Below are 15,926 nucleotides of genomic sequence, written 5' to 3' on the forward strand. Positions count from 1 at the left end.
AAATGCGAGGGGAACGATCCTCTTTAAATCCACCCAACTACTGGTCTATTTGGCGATATCGACATCATGGGAAGAACCACCCGAGACGTACAAACTGCCTTCATCCAGATCGAGCAGGCGGCGCGAGAACCTCGGCGGCACATCAATGAAGGCAAGACAAAGTAAACGATGGCAACGTCAGCACCAAAAACCAACCAACCGACAACATCAAACCGCACTAGTCAAAGATAGGAGACTACAACTTTGAGAGCGTTGATAATTTCTCCTATCTAGGGAAGAAAATCAGTACCGATAACAGCTACGGCGATGAAATTCGCGCACGGTTGTTGTCAGCCAACAGAGCCTATTTCAACTTACAAAGACTGTTTCGCTCGAAACGTCTCACCATAGGGTCAAAATCTTACTGTACAAGACTATGATCTTGCCAGTCCTCATATATTCCTCGGAGACTTGTGTTCTTAGAAAGAAAAATTGTGAACTTTTGGTTGCGTTCGAGAGAAGAATCATCCCAAGAATTTTTAGCCCCCTACATGAAGATGGACGATTCCGTAGCCTACATAACGACGAAATCTATGAGCGATACCATGACCGTCAGGTTGTGGATAAAATCCGGCTCAATAGGTTACGGTGGGCGGGTTATTTAATCCGTATGGATGAAGATGATCCCACCCAGAAAGTCTATAAGGGCAATATCTATGGTAGAAAAAGAAGACGAGACAGACCCTGCCTGAGATGGAGCGATGGCGTAGGTCAGGAAGCTAGCTTTTAGGGATATCGAATTGATGGACCTCGGCGCAAAACCGGGATGTCTGGAGTTCCTTATTAAGGCAGACCTAGACCGGATACCGGTTTTTGCGTCGTTGATGATGATAATCATCATCACTTTGCCTAGTGGCCCTTATGAGTATAATACTCACTGACTAACCAGACTATTCTCCTTGCCAATGAGATACTCACATATATTAAACCAACTATGAATTCCGAGTCTGTCCTTCGAAAAGTGGATATATTTCCTGTTTTTAATGATAATAACAATCGTTGGCGCAACAATCCATATTGGATAAGGGCCTTGAAGTGTGTTAGAGCACTTCATTCAAGACCGCAACGGTACACTACAGTATACTGTAGGAGGCCATCTGGTCAGCATTGCGCTCGCCCGACATTATTACCCTGAGTTGACTCAGGTACTCATTCACAGCTGAGTCGACTGGTATCCGTACGACAGCCTTGGGCTCTAACCACTCAGCTATCCAGACACCTGTGTTTGCAATCACTAAGTCTAGTTCTTCAAAAGCCTTGAAGAAATTACGGCTCCTGGAGTTCGTAGTTCCACAGCCCATGCACTGAAATTACGCGCTAGAAGTTTCGGGTTTCGTTTTCCTGTATCAGAAATTACCATACCTGGTATTTCCTTGTATTGTGTCCTCGCTTCACCTGGCGGAGCATATTAGCTGTATATGTAAATATCAACTCTTTTTACCCTAACAAATCCAATTTACATCCGGGCCCCCAGACCCTACTCTCTGAATCTCTCTCCGGTAAATCTCGACAAGGCACGGCACAACCCTTTCCTACTGCTTCTGTAGCATGGCTAGCATTTTGCCATCTGGACCCGGACATTTATATGCAGCGAAGTTGCTTATAGCCCACCCAACCTTATTTTCGGTAATAACCAATTTGATAGCCTCGCACGGCTGAAGTAGCTGCAAACCCTCCAAGCAAGGCTCTGACTCACAGTCCTCATCACTGCTGGAGAAGTTTGTCTGAACCAGCAGCTCCAGCTGGTTGCTATGGTGATCGTCAAATGTTGTAGTTGTTCTGGGGAACCTGGTCAGTGGTGAGTCATGTAAGCCGAGGGAATATACCTGTTCTCTGCTCCCAACTACTCCAGTTTGACCACGACTAGGTCGCTGGAAATCAGCTCCGGACACAGGAAAGCGTCCAGACTCTTTCTCGCAAGAATATATGCTCTAGGTCTGTCCTGATCAGTGTCTCCTATGCTTTGGAATAAATTATAATATTTGCTTCGAGGGTTCGGTCGCCTCCGATCCAAAAAGACAAGCAGATTAGCCGAAGCGCACTTCAAGTGCTGCGTTACCCTCAGCAGATCTGGTTGCGTGGGGGTTTCGTCAATCCCCGACGGACTATTGATCCCCCTCTCCTCCAACAGCTCGTTGGCAGCGTCGATTGTGTCCTGGTCGTTGTCTGCGTTTGCAGAGAGGAACACTTTCACTTTTGGTTTCCAGATTTCGAACCGTATTTTATAGTCTGCCCTTTCCAATGGCTCCAGGCACTCTCCGTTAATACGGTGCAAAAAAGATTGACTGTTTGTCTGGGATTCCTCCCAGTTATCAAATCCATTCGTCCACATGAATCCTGGCGTTTTAGCAGCAAAGGGACTGAACGAGCTTGTTCTTATCCATACGCTGGTCCACACCTCCGGAATTGCCATCCGCCAGCGCCACTTGTAAGTGGCTTCTAACCGCTTCGCTGAAGGGTTTCGCATTTTGTGGCTCGTCGGCTGATTGTTACTGCTTACCGTTCTCCAAAGGCTGCTTAACGTCTGAGCTCTTGCCCACTTTGCTCCGTGTGTGTTTTTGTTCGACCTAGTTTTGAGATCGATTGCATTTGAGAGCGATGGACCCCAACCTCTGCCAGGAATTTGTAGATATATTCCTCAATAATTGCTTGGTATTTAGCAAGGTCCTTTCATCCCGCTGGTCGACAGTACCGGCCTTCTTATTCTTAGCGATCTTGCTGAGAATAGGCATTTTCTTCTGGCACTGGCTATTGAACAGGGCTCCAGTCCGTTTCCGGCGACCAACGTTCTTTTTGGTCTTTGATTTTGCGGAATCCCGGAACGTCGACGATTTCGTATCAGGAGTAGTATGTTTGGTACTCGCTACAACCAGCTTGACGGCAGTGGGTTCCAAGCTTGAAATCACTAATTCATCCGCACCGGGAGGTCCCTGCGGTTGATTTAAGTACAACGGCGCCACGCTGGCACCGATTGTACTGCTGTCGACGCCTATTATTATCGTCCTCCGATGTGTCATTGGAGGACTCACAGGTGATAACAAATACGCTACGCTCGTGAGTTTCCATGAATTGTTCTAAAATTTTCAGGATGAGTCTGTCAGTGAAAAGCTTTGATAATAACCCCGGGGCCTTAAACGATGAATGATTTACGTTTTCAAATTAAGCGGGTAAGCGATTTTCAAAGAAGCAGGATTCTTGCACTTTGTTAGTTTAGTGTATCTTTGAGATGTTGACAAATATTCCAGTTTAGTTTAGTTTAGTTAACTGGGGGGAGCCGCAGCTCCGAGCACTCAGGCCATTATTAGGCCCATTGTACTATCCCCGTAAGTTGCCTATTCAATGGCTTCCCGCCTACGGTGTTCGCAGTCTTTAGCAAATCTGAGAACATTCTCCAGAGGCAGACAGTGTGCAGATTCTTCATTGAAGAAAACCTTGCCAAGGTGTCTTCGTCTGAGATCTGAGGATGCCGGGCAACTGCATAAAAAGTGCAGGGCTGTCTCCTTCTCCTCCTCACATTGGCTGCACACAGCCGAAACCACTACCCCAATCTTTTCCGTATGGTAGTTTAAGGGGCAGTGTGCCGTCAAAAGCCCTACTAGGGTTTTCATGTCCCGCTTCTTAAGGGACAACAAAAATGCCGCTCTAGTGGCCCTAGGCTCTTTCACAAGGATTTTCGCTTGTCGGCAAGAGTCTAAATTTCTCCACTCGGTTGCGTGACTCCTTGCAATTTCACCCTTCAGAGTAGACTTGACAGTAGATGGTCGGATTCCAAGAGCTGGTTCTGGCCCCACCATTGTGGATCCAGACCTTCGGCAAGCCAGCCCCCTCATTACCGGCGATGTTAGAGTGCCCCGGCACCCACATTAGGAATGTTTCGTTCAGTCGGCCAAGTTTCGGCAGCACCTGATGACAACTCCACACCAACTGGTTTGATATGTTGTTGCCATTTAGTGCTGATAATGCCGCCCGACTGTCGGAACAGATTCGAATGGTGCAACCCTTTCATTTTTGTCGCAGACATTCTTCTGCTGCCAATGAAATGGCATATATCTCCGCCTGGAATATGGTCGTCATTTTTCCGAGGGGTCGGGCCAGTTCTATAATCGGATTCTCCGAGAACACACCTGCACCCGATCCATCCTCCGTGACTGACCCGTCGGTGAAGATTATTAGGTCTGTAATCTGAAAAGACTCATGGCCACTTGTCGACCATTCTTCTCTTTCGGTGATTACGACAGTTTATGTCTTTTCAAAGACGAATCTGGAAACCATATGATCGGTCGGCATCAGGGCTACCGGATGTTTTTCAATGAATTTCCAGATAGACGCATGGCCGTTGGATTGGCTGCCTTTCCACGCCCCAATGGTATCGAGCCTATATGCGTCGTTGGCTGCTTTCCGTTTCACCTCCAAGTGAATGGGGGGTAAATTTAGGATAGCTTCAAGTGCCGCAGTCGGCGTAGTACTCATTGCTCCAGTAATAATTAGGCAACCAAGTCTCTGAATCTGCGTTAGCAGCTTCCTGCTGTTAGCAAAGTTCAGTCTTGGCCACCAGACGATGCATGCATACATCAAAATGGGTTTTATTATGGATGTATACATCCAATATATCCGTTTAGGTGAAAGTCCCCAGGTCTTACCTATCGCATTCCTACAGCACCAGAGCAATCTGCAGGATTTCTGATATTGTTCCTGGATATGATGCTTCCACGTTAAGTTGGAGTCGAAATGTACTCCTAAGTACTTGACTGTTTGTGCCAGCTGGATTTCCGCCCCTGCTAAGGTGGGTAGCGTATAGCTGCCCCACCTGACGTTCCTAGTGAACATAACTAGTCCAGTCTTCCTAGCGTTCACCGTTAGTCCATTGCGGAGGCACCAGCTGTGGATTACATGCAAACTTGCCGATAATTATTACGGGTAGGTCGTCCGCAAATGCTTGCGCGAAGACTTTTTTGTCCTCCAGGAGCCACAGCAGGGTATCCATCACCAAGAGCCATAACAGTGGAGAGAGAACCCCTCCCTGTGGGCAGCCCCTGAGATATCCTGCTTCAGTAGACTTCTGGCCGACCGATATGTGGATTTTTCTCCACTCTAGCATGTGAAGGATCCAACTGATTAGCAAAGGTTCGATTCCATGCTGTCTTGCCGCATCACAAATTGCCGCAAATGAGGCATAATTGAAGGCACCTTCGATTTCCATGAATGCGCCTAAGGCGTATTCTTTATCGGACATCGCTTTTTCAATTTTTGCCGTAAGTTCATGGAGTGCTGTCTCCGTGGATTTGCCTTTCTGGTAGGCGTGTTGCCTATGGTGAAGTGGCCATTTAGGAATGTGTGTATGAACCGATCTACTAATCTTTCTAGTCCTTTTAGCAGAAAGGACGTTAGGCTGATCGGTCGAAAGCTTTTTGCGTCTGTGTAGGTGGGTTTTCCTGCTTTGGGAGTGAACAACACCTTCACATCCCGCCATTTAATTGGAATATAAGCGTGTGCTAGGCATGCACGACATATATTCCGAATGTGTAGACCCAGGGCATCCATTCCTTCTATTACTAGCGCAGGGATGATGCCATCCGGACCTGCAGACTTGTATCTATGAAACGAGTTAAATGCCCATTTAACTCGCTCCAGTGATACTACTTTACATGCCAGATTCCAGTCTCTCGGTTGGGGGCTGTATGCACCTGTTGGCCCCGAGATTAAATTTTGGATGCTGCCTGGGAAGTGTACTTCAAGCAAATGATTTGCCGTTTCTTCATCGCTTTCTGTGTACTTCCCATTCTGTAAACGTATTCCAGTTTAGCTAAGGCAAGCCTCAATCTCATAAGATGAGGTATTATGCAGAAATATCGACAGAAACACAAAAGTGGGTCAGAAGTGGACAAGGTATCAAAGGTCAATTACTTAATTTTCAAGGAAGCATGCTTGGTCAATAAATAGCTTGATCAAGTAGAAAATCCGTAAAGAAACAAGTCCGAATACCGGAAGCTCGCGCTTCGGGTATAAAGGGTTTTGTGTTCATCTTAAGTAAAAAATTTCAACGTACATTTTTCTATTCGTATATAGCTACAAATCCAACATAATCCTTCATATTTTTCCAAACCACAAAAAATACGTACATATTACAGCCATAGATATTTTGCTCACCCTAAACAAACAAGCTGCCTATTTCCGAATACTGTACACATATATGCACGTATATAAATTGATTGTACCCATATTTCCGAATTACTTCTTCTACTTGAATTAACCACTACCCGCAAAGTTCATTAGCACGCATATATTATATTATATACATACATGCACACATGTCTGGTTGATCAATAACTAAACAAGTCGGAATACCGAAAGCTGGACGCTTCGGGTATAAAGGTTTTGCGTTCATCTTGTGTGGGAAATTCCCTATGCAAGTTTATCCATTCGTACATAGCTAAAAATTGAAAATATTTCTTGAATTTTCCAACTCCGCCGTTCATATGATCATTACGTTATACACGTCTTAGATTGCTATAAATTCAAGTGAAATACACAAATTTGATCTTCTATAACTTTGTTAACAGTGGTTGGATTACATTATTATTATTATTATGATACTACCAAATTTTGCACGTCTAGCATAAATTTAAGGGGGGTTTTCAGGTGTAAAATTCACATCCTCCTTTCGCACGTATGGAGAGCCCTTAAATTCATCACAAAATGGCGCCACTCGCCTCATGTAAAGGGATGCACAGTCCACATATTCTTACCAAATATCGCGACAATAGCCTTAGTCATTTCCGAATAGATCGGGTGTGACAAATAGACAGACAGACAGATATCGCATCGATTCTAATAAGGTGTTGTTTCACACAAAACCTTAAAAACGTATGCACATGTGTGCACCACGAGATTGCTATCATTTGTTTAAAGAAATAACATGAGTTTGCATTTCGTCATCATCAACTGCGCCGAAGTTCCCCAAATTCGATATTGCTAAAAACTGTCTGGTCTCTAACCTAAGCCATCGCTGCATCTCAGGCAGGGTCTGTCTCGTCATCTTTTTCTACTATAGATATTGCCCTTATAGACTTTCCGGGTGGGGTCATCCTCACCCACACGGATTAAATGAACCGTTCACTGCAACCTGTTGAGCCAAATTTTATCCACAATTAGACAGTCGTGGTATCGCTCATAGATTTCACCGTTATAGAGGAATCGTCCATACCCTGCAGGGGGCTAAAATTTCTCCGCAGGATTCTTCTTTCGAACGCTGGCCGCAGTTTTTCTTGCTAAGAACCCAGGTCTTCGAGGAATACACGAGGACTGGCAAGATCATTGTCTTGTACAGTAAGAGCTTTGACCTTACGAAACGCCTCACCGAAGTAGTTTTTGTATTGTATTGCTTTACTTTGATAAGTCTCCTGTAAGTAAGTGTAAATTTAGCATCGTAACAACATTCACACATTCCCTTATGACCTGGGAACCGCTTCAGACAGAATTTCAATAGCAAAATGGAAGAAACTGGAGCGGTGTTCTCGGCTATATGTAGCCAATGTGAAGTAGAGGAGAAGAGGGCCCTGTGCTCAAAACGTATACGAAGATATGTCGTAAGGCTTTCTTCAACGAAAAATCTTTCCTTCTCAAAATGTTTTCAGATTCGCGAACGCCGCAAGTGGATGGTCATTTAATAGGCGATTTCTGGGAATGGATGTGATTAGAGCGCTACGCTGTCCAAGCGGAAAGTCGCGGTTCGCTGACGGCAGAGGGATTTGTATCAGGACTGGATGTCAGATATCCATCATCTCAGCTGTGAATGAGCGAGTGCAATAATCATCACACATTACCTCCTATAGCGCACCGAATCATGTAGTGTACCGTTACGGTCTTGGAAGAAGTGCTATGAGACACTTCAACAGTTATTATTATATAGGGGACAGTACAATGGGCATAACAAAAGTCCTGATTGCTTGAAATTGCGAACTGCACTTGAGCTTCTCGAGGACTTCCCGGAGACTCTTTCAAAGACTCCACAGTTCTGCAACATGGGTTTCTGGGGTGACCCACCCGTCGGCCATTCTGGGATAGTGGGTTAACTACAATGAAACAGACCGAACGTTAGGTCTCCTCAGAAAAAAAAACGAATTTAATTTTTTAAAACTTTTTTGTTAATACGCAATTGACCAAGTTGAGTGTGTGAACGCATTGTAATAGTACAAGAGCCAAGTCAACCAAAAACTCCAAATACACAACTGCAGTAAGTTGGGAAACCGGAAGCTTGACGCTTCAGGTATAAAAGGTTTTGTGTTTCCCTATGCGAGGAGCATAACGTAGTTCTCCATTGGCTTATAGCATTGACCCGAGATTCGTAAAGTACTAATTGAGGCCTTTCATTTGATACCCCACATGTCCACATTCTATGAAAAAAAAATGTTTACCTCCATTCACATGTATGGGGAGCCCCCCCCCCCCTAAACTTAACACAAGATGGCGACACTCACTGCATGTAAAGGGAACACCAGATTACATACTCTCACCAATTTTCGTGACAATCGATCTAGTCGTTTCCGAATAAATCGGGTGTGACAGACAGATAGACAGACAAACAGACAGACGGACAGACAGACACCGTCTCGATTCTAATAAGGTTTTGTTTCACACAAAACCTTAAAAATTTAGGTGATGGCAGGAAACATGAGGAGGATCATCAAAGGACGAACTGCTGTTTTCTAGTTAGTTCCACCCGTGCCTTTATCCAGACCAGATCCGCCGGATAAAACAACCAGAATTCATTATTAGAGAAATGGCGGGGGGGTGGTTCACAATTCTCAAGTAACGAACTAGGCCTGCTAGAAGAGAGAGGACCAGCAATAATTGACCTCCATTGCTAACGGAGTCTGATAAAACAGATTTCAAATAAAAACGATACAGTGCGGATAGGACCAAGGTCATTGTTAGTAAGTACCATAGATGCATATTAGAATGAATAGGTCCAGCGCAACCGATTGCGTGAGGAAGCTAACCATACAAATAAATAAATAAGATCTCCAAAGAAAACGAAGCCAAACAGATCGTACTACGTAGTAGTATAATAGCCGAAACAACACAAGGCCTTTGAATGAAGTGACCAAGGCCGTTGGTGGAATATAAATCATGATACACTAATGACGATTTTTTACATATATGCACATAACGGACCTGATCATGGCAAATTATACCGTTGATTGCACCGCCTCTGTCTCCATAACTACGAGGCAGCGTTCGTTATCTTTGGTGTCACTCAGCGTGCAGAATCATAAAAGTCTACAAAGCCAATAACACTGCTGCGCAGTTCAGATTTAAGGTGTTCACTGATGTATCGATGGCAAAGGATGTCAGTTTTGTACGATGACTTCATCAAGGATGCACTAATATGTAGATCATGCTACATAAAATGACCACTAAAAATTTAGACGAGCTGCTTGAGATCAACTTTATTTCAGTTGCTAGAAAAATGGTATTTGCGTAAATTAGTAGGCGTTGCAGGTTCTCCCCGATAGTACCTAATCCGAACGTTGCTATTATTTTTCGTTTCAACTGTATGTTCTTCATTCCAAATGTAACGAACTAGGCAAATTAATATTTTTAGTGCACCTGACAAAAACTCACGGTGTGTGTACCACTCTTAACCAGTCACTTAACAATGTGCGTCGAAACTTTCTCACATAAGATGAATCATCAACAGCGCAACAACCGGTATCCGGTCGAGGCCTGCCTTAATAAGGAACTCCAGACATCCCGGTTTTGCGCCGAGGTCCACCAATTCGATATCGCTAAAAGCTGTCTGGCGTCCTGACCTACGCCATCGCTCCATCTTAGGCAGGGTCTGCCTCGTCTTCTTTTTCTACTATAGATATTGCCCTCATCCATATGGATTAAGTGACCCGCCCACCGTAACTTATTTAGCCGGATTTTATCCACAACCTGACGGTCATGGCATCGCTCATAGATTTCGTCGTTATGTAGGCTACGGAATTGTCCATCCTCATGTAGGGGGCCAAAAATTCTCCGGATGAATCTTCTCTCGAACGCGGCCAAGAGTTCGCAATTTTTCTTGCTAAGAACACAACTTTCCGAGGAATACATGAGGACTGGCAAAATCATTGTCTTGTACATTAAGAGGTTTGACCCTATGGTGAGACGTTTCGAGCGAAACAGTTTTTGTAAGTTGAAATAGGCTCTGTTGGCTGCTAACAACCGTGCGCGGATTTCATCATCGTAGCTGTTATCGGTTGTGATTTTCGACCTTAGATAGGAGAAATTATCAACGGTGTCAAAGTTGTATTCTCCTATCTTTATTCTTCCCGTTTGACCAGTGCAGTTTGATGTTGTTGGTTGGTTGGTTTCCGGTGCTGACGTTGCCACCATATATTTTGTCTTGCCTTCATTGATGTGCAGCCCAAGTTCTCGCACTGATCGCCGCCTGCTCGATCTGGATGAAGGCAGTTTGTACGTCTCGGGTGGTCCGTACCATGATGTCGATATTGTCAGCATAGGCAGTAGTGGGGTGGACTTAAAGAGGATTGTATCATACTTCTTGCATTTACATCAGCATCACGGGTCACTTTCTCGAGGACCAGGTTAAAGAGGGCCCATGATAGGCATCTCTTTTTCGTAGATCGTTGTTGATGTCGAATGGTCTTGAGAGTGATCCTGCTGCTTTTATCTGGCCTCGCATATTGGTCAGGGTCAGCCTAGTCAGTCTTATCAATTTCGTCGGGATACCGAATTCTCTCATGGCCGTGTACAGTTTTACCCTGGCTATGCTATCATAGGCGGCTTTAAAGTAGATGAATAGATGGTGCAACTGATGTCCATATTCCAACAATTTTTCCATCGCTTGCCACAAAGAGAAAAAAAGATGAATAAGATGAATACAAAACCTTTCTACTTGAAGTGCCAACTTCCGGTATTCCGACTTGTTTAAGGTTTTGTGTGAAACGCCATTTTCTATTGAATATATTCGAAAGGGAAGTACAAAATGTTTTTCATAGAATATGGTCATGTGGGGTATCAAATCAAAAGGCTTGATTAGTACTTTTCGGAACTAATCTTATTTCTGATATTGATGGAAACATAGGGAAGCGAGGGCTCAAAACGCCTCGGATAGTGTAACAGATCGCTTTCTCAGAACCTATTCAACCGATAAATCTGAAAAGATTCACAATCTGGAAAAATTTAAAGGAAATGTCGCTTTTATTAACAAAATTATAGAAGGTTAAAATTTTGTGTTTCACATGAATTTATCGCAATCTAAGACGCGTATAACGACGTCATCATATAAAGTGAACTCATACAAACAGCGGAATTGGATATATCAATAAATATTTAAAGTTTTTAGCTATGTACCTTATCGAAAAACGTGCATAACAAATTTTTCACACAAAATGAACACAAAACCTTTATAACGGAAGTGAGCAGCTTCCGGAATTCTGACTTGTTTTAACTAAGATAAAATCTACAAACAAGGGCTTTGTGGGTTGAAAAAGGTCTGTCATTAAGTTTTCTGCCATGTGCACAGGTTGGATCTGTTAGTTTTACATTTAGAAAAAAATATAACGAAATACGCAACGAATTCTTACCTTTTACAAATGTTTCCTAATTTTAACTTGATCCCCAAAAAATCTGCTTGCACATCGAAGAAATCTGAAAAACGAAACGGAAACATTCATCACTGAGAACAGTATGGAATTTCAGTAACATTGTGTATATTGTGGTTGATACAAAAGCAATGATGAACTCGATCCAATTAATTATATGAATGATACGTCAGTTAACTAAAATTATGCATATGAATGTTCATCTAAATTAAAAATTAAGAAGGCTTATTTTATTGACGATAGGGATGTCTGCTACTGTACAGAGAGAACAACTATCAAATTTTGCTGAGAAATTCCTTGTATTTTCTTAAAAGTAACTGAATCACTCGTTGCTGCCAACACTGGCCAGTATCCCGATCGCCCATTCGATTATCTCTCGATTTGTTAAGTACCGCAAAACTTTTCCTAAACGATGCCTATTATCGTTTATCTTTGCATTCCATCCAATTGATTTAATACACTTGTTGCCAGATACTTTTCCCCGCTCCAAAGCCGTAGATGCATACTCAGATACCGTTCGATCTTCAGTACCAGGAACGACTGAATCTAATCTCTACGTGTGGTGTCAAAAACATGAACTTTAGATACATTCAAGGCGAGCAAAAAGTAGCAAAATGATCGATTAGTTGTCTAGTGATCATTTTCTGTCATCGGTACAGCAATGTACAAAATGAAATTCAATTAGATGATCCGTAATTAGCGAAATCAAAGAAATAATTACTCTATTCCGTCCCCATGTTTTCCACTCGTCAAGATTGATTGGATGGAAAGTTTTTCGGCTACTAGAGGGATTTTGATTAAAATTTCAATTTGTTGATTAACTCAAATTTGTTCTAATGGAAAGTATGGACCTTTTTTAAGGTTTTGTGTAAATACAAAACCCATAAAACCTTATTAAAATCGGTTTACTGTCTGTCCGTTACACGCATTTTTCCCGGAGATGGCTATAGCGATTAATGGCGAATTTGGTGGAAAGATGGAAACTGTGAACGCACGCGCCTACAGCAAGTTACATCCTTCTACGTCGAATTTAAGGGGGGTTCCCATATATGCAAAAGGGGGTTTACATTTTTTTTTCCACCAAATATAGTTATGTGGGGAATCAAATGAAAGGTCTCGGTTAGTACTTTCCCAACCAGATCTTAGTTTTGACATGTGTTACAAAAGTGGGGAGTGCGGGGGTTGAAACTGATCATTTCTTTAACGGGCCCATTCTCAGAAACTGTCCAACCGAAAAATCTGAAAAAAAACAGGAGGTTGCAACTATATGGTGCCTAGGCTCCGAAATACCTTCCATACCGATACCTGTTCCTTGTTATGTAAAACAATACGAAATTCGGTCTATGGCAGCGAAATATTTCGAGAAGCTAGTCAATGGGCGCTTAAATTGTGCGCGTGAAAATGGAGCAGGAATAATGACAGTCCTACATGCTTAAGTTATTAGATGGTGGATTAAATGAGACAAGAATCAGTAATCGAGGAATTTTTTCTCTACTATCGTTAAAAATCTTGATACTTTCCGACCGCTATCAGAACATAGTGCAAATGAAACGTACCCACAAGGAAAGAAAGCTTGAAATTCCAATGTGCACCAAGGATATGTCGATCTGTCTGCTGCACAATTTAGTGCCAGGACTTGTTCTATTGTTTGCACTCGTTGTACATAACAATCAGGACAAATCACCTATGTAAATGGTGGTGGCATTATTCAGAGTAACAGTATAAGTCTAGTAGAGGAAAGGAGGTATTGGGAAGCAAGTATGATAAAAAAAGCTTCTACTACTACTTCTAAACGAGGTGATTAGGTTAAAATGGCGGAAACGTTTTCTAAGGAGAGAGTATGAATAAAAAGAAGCGAAACTGAACTACACTGGCATTCAATATCGAATAACAGTTTTACCGATATTAAAGCTGCTAATTTCGACGCTATATACAAGTCAATCGGTATGCAACTTTTGCATATATTATCAGTAAAGTTGTTTGATCGAGTAGAATAGAATAAATAAGATGAATTAACTGTTTTTCATGACGATAACCAACGATACCAATCTTCATCACAGTCTAAAGTGAAGCCTGGAACAAATTATATGGTACCATTAAACCCCTATGCAAGCATAGCGCGTCAACTTTACCAGCGCACCATCGCTGTCGGTTACCGGAAACATGCTTCAACTCCCCCATGATTTTCCGACAATTTTGCATTCTGCCTCCACTGTTCTATGCCACGTAGTTCCGGATTGCCCCAGTGACTGCTCCTGGGATAGTCGGTTCCATTCCAAATGTTGCGCTTTCTTACTGTGTGGCGTATACAAATCTATTATTGTTTCAGGCCAGAATACCCCTATGACATGATGCAGGCAAGAACTAATGAAGCACACAATCAATAGTAAGTAGCCATCAGATGATGGTCTCTATCGGGACCAAAGTCAGCACTACTTTGGTCATGCACATTCAGAAGAGTTGTCTTATGATATCTGCACCGCCCAGTCGAAACCCACCTGAACTAATGATAATCAGTGACGATTAACCATGGATATGCGCATTAGTTCTCGGTCCGCTGAAAGATGTTTCAAATACCCCCAGGACTTTCTGCCCCAAGTGCTACCTAAGTGCCGACCTATGCGTCGGCCATCTTGGGAGAGTCGGTTTAATTACTGATACCACGTGATTCAATCATCACTCGTTGGCCTGGACGATCGATTAGACTCGTCGTCGACTTTGCAGAGGAATGTTCCTACTGAAAATTAGAGGGTACCCTTATCGAGCGACTGTCGGTAAGTGAGTCTGTAAAGCTGAATCACTTACCGACAGGGCTCACCTTAGGCGAACGCTCCCCGAGCCAACTGCTGCGTGAGATGAAGCAGTTGAGTGGGAATAATGTCGGGGTTGAGCTTCTGAAGTTGCTGTCGTTACAGTAACTCCCAGAGAGCACCCAGGCTATCTTGGGCTGCGGGCTGCGGAACTTTAGATGTGTTAGCAAACACTGCTGACAAAATCTACGAAGTGCATGTGTGCCCCGTGGTCAGTGAAGTGTCGAAGGCTATGGTCAAATTTCCGAACTTTGCCACACGGTTGCAACCCCTGCGGCTGCAGTCTCTAAGCTGTCGGCCATACATCTTCAAAAAAATGAACTTTTTGTGAGCTCAGGGGGCAGCTGACCAGGAAGCAGCTCCACGCCCCCTAACAATATATGATCCGTTGAGCAAGCCGTCTCAGTTCTCCTGGTATCGCAGAATCACATACTGATTCCGCAACAACTCATACCAGCGGCAGCACACTCCTGAATCATACACATACACAGTATTCACGGACCACAAGCCTCTTACCTTCGCTTTTAAGCAGAGGCCCGACAAAGTGTCCCATCGCCAGCTTCGGCACTTAAACTTTAAAAACCAGTTTACTTCGGACATCAGGGACAACCCCAAATACAAATTTCAAGAGTTTCCCACCTCCGAAATACTCTGCAAAACCTCTGAAAAGGTACCTAGACCATACCGTATACTCAGCCAAATTTCACAAGGAAATATTCCATGAAGTGCACGACCTTGCGCGCCTAGGCATATGAACAACGAATCGGCTGGTCACAAGGAAATATTTCTGGTTCTCAATTAATCAAGATGTTAGCTCCTGGGACAGACAGTGCATTGCGTGCCAGAAATGTAAAGTCATCAAGCACGTATAGAAAGAACTAGGCTCATTCCCTAGGTCCACAAATCGTTTTCACACGATCCGCATCGACATCATTAGCCCCTTGCGAGATAAGCATGACTTTAAGTATTGTCTCACAGTAATCGATAAGTTTACGCGGTGGCCTGAAGCAATACGTCTGGTTGACTTTCCGCAGAATCGTGCGCCGGGGAAGGGATACCACGCTTTGGAGTTCGAGCCTAAGTCACTGCTGACTAGCAAATGCAGTTCGAGCCTACCCTGTTCTCGAAGTTGGGCAAACTCCTAGGCTTGAAATGTCCTCGGACGACTGCCTAACACCCGCAATCAAATGGGATGCTGAAACGCTGACACTGAAGGCCGCTATAATGGCACACTACGACTCTTCATAGTCGCAAGTCCTCCCTTTCGTTATATTTGGCCTACGTACAGCCCGTCGTCAGTTCCGCCGTGCTAGCATACGGGGAGAATTCGAGACTCCCCAGTGATCCTGTGTTGCCCTTGCTCCGCCATCCCGTCATTTTTCGACGAAGGCTAACACCCCCAAAGACCAGGACTTCTGCACTCACGTCTCGGTTTGCGTGGATGGTCCCCGGAAGGCCTTGC

At 43.7% G+C, this 15,926-nt stretch overlaps 1 protein-coding gene across 1 annotated transcript in view; it reads right to left on the minus strand.

The window, feature by feature from the left end:
* The window catches only part of LOC119650478 (protein expanded), a 161,490-nt gene extending 149,789 nt beyond the window's left edge, over positions 1-11,701 (minus strand). The window contains exon 1 of the mRNA XM_038053360.1: positions 11,637-11,701. The gene's annotated coding sequence lies outside the window, so the exon portion shown is untranslated. The remainder of the gene's footprint in view (positions 1-11,636) is intronic.
* Between the last annotated feature and the right edge of the window lie 4,225 nt (positions 11,702-15,926).

The sequence above is a fragment of the Hermetia illucens genome, chromosome 1, assembly GCF_905115235.1.
Source record: "Hermetia illucens chromosome 1, iHerIll2.2.curated.20191125, whole genome shotgun sequence".
Lineage (NCBI taxonomy): Eukaryota > Metazoa > Arthropoda > Insecta > Diptera > Stratiomyidae > Hermetia > Hermetia illucens.